Here is a 10,744-nt window from a genome sequence, read left to right as displayed (position 1 = left end):
GATTTCCCAACGAATGCTGTGCTTTCCCAGAGGGGATGCCCAGGCAAAGGGGTTTCACTGTATGCGGGTTTCACCCACCGTGAGACTGGTCTCAGGCAAGCAGCAGAAGAGACCGCAGAACCGACTCTGATTTCCCAGCGACTGCTATGCTTTCCCAAAGGTTTTCAACTTGGCGCGAACCGCATTACGCTGCTGCTTCCTCAGCAAGACTTTGGTCGTTCGCTCTGTCGCGGCAGGGAAGAGGAATCGCGGTAGAGCTGGTGCCTCGTGGGCCTTGCTTTACCGGGCTCCAAGTTCACACCCGGGTTTCAACTTGATAAGCCGAACTAAGCAGACACAGTCACAGCCCTGCAGCAGCTTGCGTGGCCTAGCATGGCACTCTGTGCCTATTACCATCTCCTGGGGTAGGTAAGGCTTTGCCTTTTGCTCTGGCACTCAGGCAGACACGGGGTCTAGGCCAGTGTCTTCAGCACAGGAGAGAGGTTGCGACAGGATCCCTGCAAACGGCCCTTGCACAAGGATGGGGAACTGTGGGGGACAGTCTCCACTCCTTCCCCGGCACACCCCCTGCAACCCACATTGCTGCCACATCTTGGTGGAAGACGGCATCTGACTGCCCGTTTCTCCATGGGCTTGTTTCTGCGAGTTGTGGGCATGGCACATGGTGTCAAACCCAAATCTGCCCTTGGGACAGGTGGCCAAGGAGATGCTGTCCCCTTGGGACCAGAGGCACAAGACTGGCCTGCCTTCTGCCCAGTCTCCTGGGCACGTGCCCAGGAGGATAGCACGTGCCCCTGCCCTAGTCGTCCCTTCATGTCTCCTTAGCAGCCAGACTTCCATCCCTCCGCACAGGGAGCGGGTGACACTTGTCTTGCTACCGGCCTACTGTTCGTGCCATGGCTGGCTATCCTGCTTCCCGAGCGTTTCCCGTCCCCAAGGCCTAGGGCTCCTTCTCTTCTCCGGGGGCTGCATGCTGCGCCTTCTCCAAACTTGCTCCTGGGGAGCGCGGTGACAGACATGTGCAACCACGCTTCTCTCTCAGGCAGAGGGGTGCTAGGGCAAAGAGGATTTTGCTCCATGCGGGTATCTTTCACCGTGCTGCGGAGACTAGCTCAGGCAAACAGCAGCAGAATCCCCAAACCCAACTCAGTTTTCCCAACGAATGCTGTGATTTTCCAGGGTAGAAGACAAGGCAAAGAGGATTTCGCTGTATGCGGGTATGTCCAGCCGCGAGAATGGGCTCAGGCAAGCAGCAGTAGCCCGCAGAACATTTCTAAGCGAATGCTGTGCTTTCTCAGAGGCTTTGGCTTGGAGCGAACAGCACTTCGCCGCTGCTTCCTCAGCAAGGCTTCAGTTGCGTCAGAGAAGCAGAGCTGTGGTAAAGCTGGTTCCTTTAGGGCCTTGCTTTCCCGGGCTCCATGCTCGCCTCCTGGATTCGCCCTGCCAGGCCGAATTAAGCAGACACAGCCACAACCCTGCAGTAGCATGCGGAGCCTAGGATGGCACCCTATGCACACTACCATATCCCGGTGTAGGCATCGCTTAGCCTTTTACTCTGGTGCTCAGGCGTTTTCGCGGACTAGCCCAGTGCTTTCCCCTCAGGAAACGAGATGTGACAGGATCCCTGCACACCGCCCGTGCACTGAATAGGGAGCTTTCGGGGACTGTCCTCACCCCATCACCCGAAACCCCATGCCACCTCCAAGCTTCCACATCCTGAAGGAAGACGGCATCTGACCCCCTGTTATTTCAGGGAGCTGTTTCTGCGAGTTCAGCGTAGGCTCCTGGTGGCTAGCGCATGTCTGCCCCAGGGACAGGTGGCCAAGGAGCTGCTGTCTCCTTGGGCCCAGAGGCTCAGGACAGGCATGCTTTCTGCCCAGACTTCTTTCTAAGAGTGGAGCACGCGCCCTGCCCTACTCAGCCCTTCCTCTCTTCGTAGCAGACAGGCTACTGTCTCTCTGCACAGGGAGCGGGTGACACTTGTATTGCCACTGTCCGCTGTTCGTGCCAGGGCCGGATCTCCTGTTTCGCAACCATTTCAAACCGGAAAGCCAACGGCTCCTGCTCTTCTCCCTGGGCAGCGTGCTTCACCTTCCACAGACATGCCCCTGGGGAGCGCAGTGATAGACGTGTCCCTTTCCTTAAGGCTCTTTCCACAGGCGCAACCGCACTTCTCTCTCAGGCAGAGGAGTGCTAGGGCAAAGAGGATTTCGCTCCATTCGGGTGCCTTCCACCGTGCTGCGGAGACTAGCTCAGGCATTAAGCTGCAGCATCACACACATCCGATTCTGATTTCCCAACGAATGCTGTGCTTTCCCAGAGGGGATGCCCAGGCAAAGGGGTTTCACTGTATGCGGGTTTCACCCACCGTGAGACTGGTCTCAGGCAAGCAGCAGAAGAGACCGCAGAACCGACTCTGATTTCCCAGCGACTGCTATGCTTTCCCAAAGGTTTTCAACTTGGCGCGAACCGCATTACGCTGCTGCTTCCTCAGCAAGACTTTGGTCGTTCGCTCTGTCGCGGCAGGGAAGAGGAATCGCGGTAGAGCTGGTGCCTCGTGGGCCTTGCTTTACCGGGCTCCATGTTCACACCCGGGTTTCAACTTGCTAAGCCGAACTAAGCAGACACAGTCACAGCCCTGCAGCAGCTTGCGTGGCCTAGCATGGCACTCTGTGCCTATTACCATTTCCTGGGGTAGGTAAGGCTTTGCCTTTTGCTCTGGCACTCAGGCAGACTCGGGGTCTAGGCCAGTGTCTTCAGCACAGGAGAGAGGTTGCGACAGGATCCCTGCAAACGGCCCTTGCACAAGGATGGGGAACTGTGGGGGACAGTCTCCACTCCTTCCCCGGCACACCCCCTGCAACCCACATTGCTGCCACATCTTGGTGGAAGACGGCATCTGACTGCCCGTTTCTCCATGGGCTTGTTTCTGCGAGTTGTGGGTATGGCACATGGTGTCAAACCCAAATCTGCCCTTGGGACAGGTGGCCAAGGAGATGCTGTCCCCTTGGGACCAGAGGCACAAGACTGGCCTGCCTTCTGCCCAGTCTCCTGGGCACGTGCCCAGGAGGATAGCACGTGCCCCTGCCCTAGTCGTCCCTTCATGTCTCCTTAGCAGCCAGACTTCCATCCCTCCGCACAGGGAGCGGGTGACACTTGTCTTGCTACCGGCCTACTGTTCGTGCCATGGCTGGCTATCCTGCTTCCCGAGCGTTTCCCGTCCCCAAGGCCTAGGGCTCCTTCTCTTCTCCTGGGGCTGCATGCTGCGCCTTCTCCACACTTGCTCCTGGGGAGCGCGGTGACAGACATGTGCAACCACGCTTCTCTCTCAGGCAGAGGGGTGCTAGGGCAAAGAGGATTTTGCTCCATGCGGGTATCTTTCACCGTGCTGCGGAGACTAGCTCAGGCAAACAGCAGCAGAATCCCCAAACCCAACTCAGTTTTCCCAACGAATGCTGTGATTTTCCAGGGTAGAAGACAAGGCAAAGAGGATTTCGCTGTATGCGGGTATGTCCAGCCGCGAGAATGGGCTCAGGCAAGCAGCAGTAGCCCGCAGAACATTTCTCATCGAATGCTGTGCTTTCTCAGAGGCTTTGGCTTGGAGCGAACAGCACTTCGCCGCTGCTTCCTCAGCAAGGCTTCAGTTGCGTCAGAGAAGCAGAGCTGTCGTAAAGCTGGTGCCTTTAGGGCCTTGCTTTCCCGGGCTCCATGATCGCCTCCTGGATTCGCCCTGCCAGGCCGAATTAAGCAGACACAGCCACAACCCTGCAGTAGCATGCGGAGCCTAGGATGGCACCCTATGCACACTACCATATCCCGGTGTAGGCATCGCTTGGCCTTTTACTCTGGCGCTCATGCGTTTTCGCGGACTAGCCCAGTGCTTTCCCCTCAGGAAACGAGATGTGACAGGATCCCTGCACACCGCCCGTGCACTGAATAGGGAGCTTTCGGGGACTGTCCTCACCCCATCACCCGAAACCCCATGCCACCTCCAAGCTTCCACATCCTGAAGGAAGACGGCATCTGACCCCCTGTTATTTCAGGGAGCTGTTTCTGCGAGTTCAGCGTAGGCTCCTGGTGGCTAGCGCATGTCTGCCCCAGGGACAGGTGGCCAAGGAGCTGCTGTCTCCTTGGGCCCAGAGGCTCAGGACAGGCATGCTTTCTGCCCAGACTTCTTTCTAAGAGTGGAGCACGCGCCCTGCCCTACTCAGCCCTTCCTCTCTTCGTAGCAGACAGGCTACTGTCTCTCTGCACAGGGAGCGGGTGACACTTGTATTGCCACTGTCCGCTGTTCGTGCCAGGGCCGGATCTCCTGTTTCGCAACCATTTCAAACCGGAAAGCCAACGGCTCCTGCTCTTCTTCCTGGGCAGCGTGCTTCACCTTCCACAGACATGCCCCTGGGGAGCGCAGTGATAGACGTGTCCCTTTCCTTAAGGCTCTTTCCACAGGCGCAACCGCACTTCTCTCTCAGGCAGAGGAGTGCTAGGGCAAAGAGGATTTCGCTCCATTCGGGTGCCTTCCACCGTGCTGCGGAGACTAGCTCAGGCATTAAGCTGCAGCATCACACACATCCGATTCTGATTTCCCAACGAATGCTGTGCTTTCCCAGAGGGGATGCCCAGGCAAAGGGGTTTCACTGTATGCGGGTTTCACCCACCGTGAGACTGGTCTCAGGCAAGCAGCAGAAGAGACCGCAGAACCGACTCTGATTTCCCAGCGACTGCTATGCTTTCCCAAAGGTTTTCAACTTGGCGCGAACCGCATTACGCTGCTGCTTCCTCAGCAAGACTTTGGTCGTTCGCTCTGTCGCGGCAGGGAAGAAGAATCGCGGTAGAGCTGGTGCCTCGTGGGCCTTGCTTTACCGGGCTCCAAGTTCACACCCGGGTTTCAACTTGCTAAGCCGAACTAAGCAGACACAGTCACAGCCCTGCAGCAGCTTGCGTGGCCTAGCATGGCACTCTGTGCCTATTACCATCTCCTGGGGTAGGTAAGGCTTTGCCTTTTGCTCTGGCACTCAGGCAGACTCGGGGTCTAGGCCAGTGTCTTCAGCACAGGAGAGAGGTTGCGACAGGATCCCTGCAAACAGCCCGTGCACAAGGATGGGGAACTGTGGGGGACAGTCTCCACTCCTTCCCCGGCACACCCCCTGCAACCCACATCGCTGCCACATCTTGGTGGAAGACGGCATCTGACTGCCCGTTTCTCCATGGGCTTGTTTCTGCGAGTTGTGGGTATGGCACATGGTGTCAAACCCAAATCTGCCCTTGGGACAGGTGGCCAAGGAGATGCTGTCCCCTTGGGACCAGAGGCACAAGACTGGCCTGCCTTCTGCCCAGTCTCCTTCTTCAGAGGATAGCACGTGCCCCTGCCCTAGTCGTCCCCTCATGTCTCCTTAGCAGCCAGGCTTCCATCTCTCCGCACAGGGAGCGGGTGACACTTGTCTTGCCACCGGCCTGCTGCTCGTGCCACGGCAGGCTATCCTGCTTCCCGAGCGTTTCCCGACCCCAAGGCCAAGGGCTCCTTCTCTTCTCCGGGGGCGGCGTGCTGTGCCTTCCCCACACTTGCTCCTGGGGAGCGCGGTGACAGACATGTGCAACCACGCTTCTCTCTCAGGCTGAAGGGATGCTAGGGCAAAGAGTATTTCGCTCCATGCGGGTATTTTCCACCGTGCTGCGGGGACTAGCTCAGGCATGCAGCAGCAGCATCCCCAAACCCAACTCAGATTTCCCAACAAATGCTGTCATTTCCCAGGGTAGATGACAAGGCAAAGAGGATTTCGCTGTATGCGGGTATCTCCAGCCGCGAGACTGGGCTCAGGCAAGCAGCCGTAGCCTGCAGAACATTTCTCAGCGAATGCTGTGCTTTCTCAGAGGCTTTGGCTTGGAGCGAACAGCACTTCACCGCTGCTTCCTCAGCAAGGCTTCAGTCGCGTCAAGGAAGCATAACTGCAGGAGAGCTGGTGCCTTTTGAGCCTTGCTTTCCCGGGCTCCATGCTCGCCTCCTGGATTCGCCCTGCCAGGCCGAATTAAGCAGACACAGCCACAACCCTGCAGTAGCGTGTGGAGCCTAGGATGGCATCCTATGCACACTACCATCTCCCGGTGTAGGCATCGCTTGGCCTTTTACTCTGGCGCTCAGGCGTTTTCACGGACTAGCCCAGTGCTTTCCCCACAGGAAAGGAGACCTGACAGGATCCCTGCACACCGCCCGTGCACTGAATAGGGAGCTTTTGGGGACTGTCCTCACCCCATCACCCTAAACCTCATGCCACCTCCAAGCATCCACATCCTGAAGGAAGACGGCATCTGACTCCCTGTTATTTCAGGGAGCTGTTTCTGCGAGTTCAGCGTAGGCTCCTGGTGGCTTGCGCATGTCTGCCCCAGGGACAGGTGGCCAAGGAGCTGCTGTCTCCTTGGGCCCAGAGGCTCAGGATAGGCATGCTTTCTGCCCAGACTCCTTTCTAAGAGTGGAGCACGCGCCCTGCCTTACTCATCCACTCCTCTGTAGCAGAGAGGCTTCCGTCTCTCTGCACAGGGAGCGGGTGACACTTGTATTGCCACCGGCCGCTGTGCCTGCCAGGGCCAGCTCTCCTGTTTTACAACCGATTCCAGACCAGAAAGCCAATGGCTCCTACTCTTCTCCCTGGGCACCGTGCTGCACCTTCCACAGACATGCTCCTGGGGAGCGCAGTGATAGACGTGTCCCTTTCCTTAAGGCTCTTTCCACAGTCGCAACCGCGCTTCTCTCAGGCAGAGGGGTGATAGGGCAAAGAGGATTTCGCTCCAAGCGGGTATCTTCCACCGTGCTGCGGAGACTAGCTCAGGCATTACGCCGCAGCATCACACACATCCGATTCTGATTTCCCAACAAAAGCTGTGCTTTCCCAGAGGGGATGCCCGGGCAAAGGGGTTTCGCTCTATGCGGGTTTCTCCCACCGCGAGACTGGGTTCAGGCAAGCAGCTGAAGAGACCTCAGAAACAACTCTGATTTCCCAGCGACTGCTATGCTTTCCCAGAGGTTTTCAACTTGGCGCGAACCGCACTACGCTGCTGCTTCCTCAGCAAGGCTTTGATCGTTCGGTCTGTCGCGGCAGGAAGGAAGAACAGCGGGAGAGCTGGTGACTCTTGGGCCTTGCTTTCCCGGGCTCCAAGGTCAAACCCGGGTTTCAACTTGCTAAGCCGAACTAAGCAGACACAGACACAGCCCTGCAGCAACTTGCATGGCCTAGCATGGCACTCTATACTATTACCATCTCCTAGGGGTAGGTAAGGCTTTGCCTTTTGTTCTGGCGCTCAGGCATACTCGGGGTGTAGGACAATGCCTTCAGCACAGGAGAGAGGTGGGACAGGATCCCTGCAAACGGCCCATGCACTAGGATGGGGAACTATGGGGGACAGTCTCCACTCCTTCCCCGGCACACCCCCTGCCACCCACATCGCTGCCACATCTTGGTGGAAGACGGCATCTGACTGCCCGTTGCTCCATGGGATTGTTTCTGGGAGTTGCGGGTATGGCACCTGGTGGCAGGCCCAAGTCTGCCCTAGGGACAGGTGGCCAATGAGATGCTGTCCCCTTGGTACCAAAGGCACAGGACAGGCCTGCTTTCTGCCCAGACTCCTTCCTCAGAGTGGAGATCACGCCCTTGCCTTAGTCGTCCCTTCATGTCTCCTTAGCAGCCAGACTTCCATCCCTCCGCACAGGGAGCGGGTGACACTTGTCTTGCTACCGGCCTACTGTTCGTGCCATGGCTGGCTATCCTGCTTCCCGAGCGTTTCCCGTCCCCAAGGCCTAGGGCTCCTTCTCTTCTCCGGGGGCTGCATGCTGCGCCTTCCCCACACTTGCTCCTGGGGAGCGCGGTGACAGACATGTGCAACCCTGCTTCTCTCTCAGGCAGAGGGGTGCTAGGGCAAAGAGGATTTCGCTCCATGCGGGTATCTTTCACCGTGCTGCGGAGACTAGCTCAGGCAAACAGCAGCATCATCGCCAAACCAAACTGAGTTTTCCCAACGAATGCTGTGATTTTCCAGAGTAGATGACAAGGCAAAGAGGATTTCGCTGTATGCGGGTATGTCCAGCCGCGAGAATGGGCTCAGGAAAGAAGCAGTAGCCCGCAGAACATTTCTAAGCGAATGCTGTGCTTTCTCAGAGGCTTTGGCTTGGAGCAAACAGCACTTCACCGCTGCTTCCTCAGCAAGGCTTCAGTCCCGTCAGGGAAGCAGAGCTGTGGTAGAGCTGGTGCCTTTTGAGCCTTGCTTTCCCAGGCTCCATGTTCGCCTCCTGGGTTCACCCTGCCAGGCCGAATTAAGAAGACACAGCCACAACCCTGCAGTAGCATGCGGAGCCTAGGATGGCACCCTATGCACACTACCATCTCCCGGTGTAGGCATCGCTTGGCCTTTTACTCTGGTGCTCAGGCGTTTTCGCGGACTAGCCCAGTACTTTCCCCTCAGGAAACGAGATGTGACAGGATCCCTGCACACCGCCCGTGCACTGAATAGGGAGCTTTCGGGGACTGTCCTCACCCCATCACCCGAAACCCCATGCCACCTCCAAGCTTCCACATCCTGAAGGAAGACGGCATCTGACCCCCTGTTATTTCAGGGAGCTGTTTCTGCGAGTTCAGCGTAGGCTCCTGGTGGCTAGCGCATGTCTTCCCCAGGGACAGGTGGCCAAGGAGCTGCTGTCTCCTTGGGCCCAGAGGCTCAGGACAGGCATGCTTTCTGCCCAGACTTCTTTCTAAGAGTGGAGCACGCGCCCTGCCCTACTCAGCCCTTCCTCTCTTCGTAGCAGACAGGCTACTGTCTCTCTGCACAGGGAGCGGGTGACACTTGTATTGCCACTGTCCGCTGTTCGTGCCAGGGCCGGATCTCCTGTTTCGCAACCATTTCAAACCGGAAAGCCAACGGCTCCTGCTCTTCTCCCTGGGCAGCGTGCTTCACCTTCCACAGACATGCCCCTGGGGAGCGCAGTGATAGACGTGTCCCTTTCCTTAAGGCTCTTTCCACAGGCGCAACCGCACTTCTCTCTCAGGCAGAGGAGTGCTAGGGCAAAGAGGATTTCGCTCCATTCGGGTGCCTTCCACCGTGCTGCGGAGACTAGCTCAGGCATTAAGCTGCAGCATCACACACATCCGATTCTGATTTCCCAACGAATGCTGTGCTTTCCCAGAGGGGATGCCCAGGCAAAGGGGTTTCACTGTATGCGGGTTTCACCCACCGTGAGACTGGTCTCAGGCAAGCAGCAGAAGAGACCGCAGAACCGACTCTGATTTCCCAGCGACTGCTATGCTTTCCCAAAGGTTTTCAACTTGGCGCGAACCGCATTACGCTGCTGCTTCCTCAGCAAGACTTTGGTCGTTCGCTCTATCGCGGCAGGGAAGAAGAATCGCGGTAGAGCTGGTGCCTCGTGGGCCTTGCTTTACCGGGCTCCAAGTTCACACCCGGGTTTCAACTTGCTAAGCCGAACTAAGCAGACACAGTCACAGCCCTGCAGCAGCTTGCGTGGCCTAGCATGGCACTCTGTGCCTATTACCATCTCCTGGGGTAGGTAAGGCTTTGCCTTTTGCTCTGGCACTCAGGCAGACTCGGGGTCTAGGCCAGTGTCTTCAGCACAGGAGAGAGGTTGCGACAGGATCCCTGCAAACGGCCCGTGCACAAGGATGGGGAACTGTGGGGGACAGTCTCCACTCCTTCCCCGGCACACCCCCTGCAACCCACATCGCTGCCACATCTTGGTGGAAGACGGCATCTGACTGCCCGTTTCTCCATGGGCTTGTTTCTGCGAGTTGTGGGTATGGCACATGGTGTCAAACCCAAATCTGCCCTTGGGACAGGTGGCCAAGGAGATGCTGTCCCCTTGGGACCAGAGGCACAAGACTGGCCTGCCTTCTGCCCAGTCTCCTTCTTCAGAGGATAGCACGTGCCCCTGCCCTAGTCGTCCCCTCATGTCTCCTTAGCAGCCAGGCTTCCATCTCTCCGCACAGGGAGCGGGTGACACTTGTCTTGCCACCGGCCTGCTGCTCGTGCCACGGCAGGCTATCCTGCTTCCCGAGCGTTTCCCGACCCCAAGGCCAAGGGCTCCTTCTCTTCTCCGGGGGCGGCGTGCTGCGCCTTCCCCACACTTGCTCCTGGGGAGCGCGGTGACAGACATGTGCAACCACGCTTCTCTCTCAGGCTGAAGGGATGCTAGGGCAAAGAGTATTTCGCTCCATGCGGGTATTTTCCACCGTGCTGCGGGGACTAGCTCAGGCATGCAGCAGCAGCATCCCCAAACCCAACTCATATTTCCCAACAAATGCTGTCATTTCCCAGGGTAGATGACAAGGCAAAGAGGATTTCGCTGTATGCGGGTATCTCCAGCCGCGAGACTGGGCTCAGGCAAGCAGCCGTAGCCCGCAGAACATTTCTCAGCGAATGCTGTGCTTTCTCAGAGGCTTTGGCTTGGAGCGAACAGCACTTCACCGCTGTTTCCTCAGCAAGGCTTCAGTCGCGTCAGGGAAGCAGAACTGCAGGAGAGCTGGTGCCTTTTGAGCCTTGCTTTCCCTGGCTCCATGCTCGCCTCCTGGATTCGCCCTGCCAGGCCGAATTAAGCAGACACAGCCACAACCCTGCAGTAGCATGCGGAGCCTAGGATGGCACCCTATGCACACTACCATCTCCCGGTGTAGGCATCGCTTGGCCTTTTACTCTGGTGCTCAGGCGTTTTCGCGGACTAGCCCAGTGCTTTCCCCTCAGGAAACGAGAT

The sequence above is a fragment of the Mustela nivalis genome (assembly GCF_964662115.1).
Source record: "Mustela nivalis genome assembly, contig: HAP1_SCAFFOLD_617, whole genome shotgun sequence".
Classification (NCBI taxonomy): Eukaryota; Metazoa; Chordata; class Mammalia; order Carnivora; family Mustelidae; genus Mustela; species Mustela nivalis.
This window is presented reverse-complemented; position numbering follows the sequence as displayed.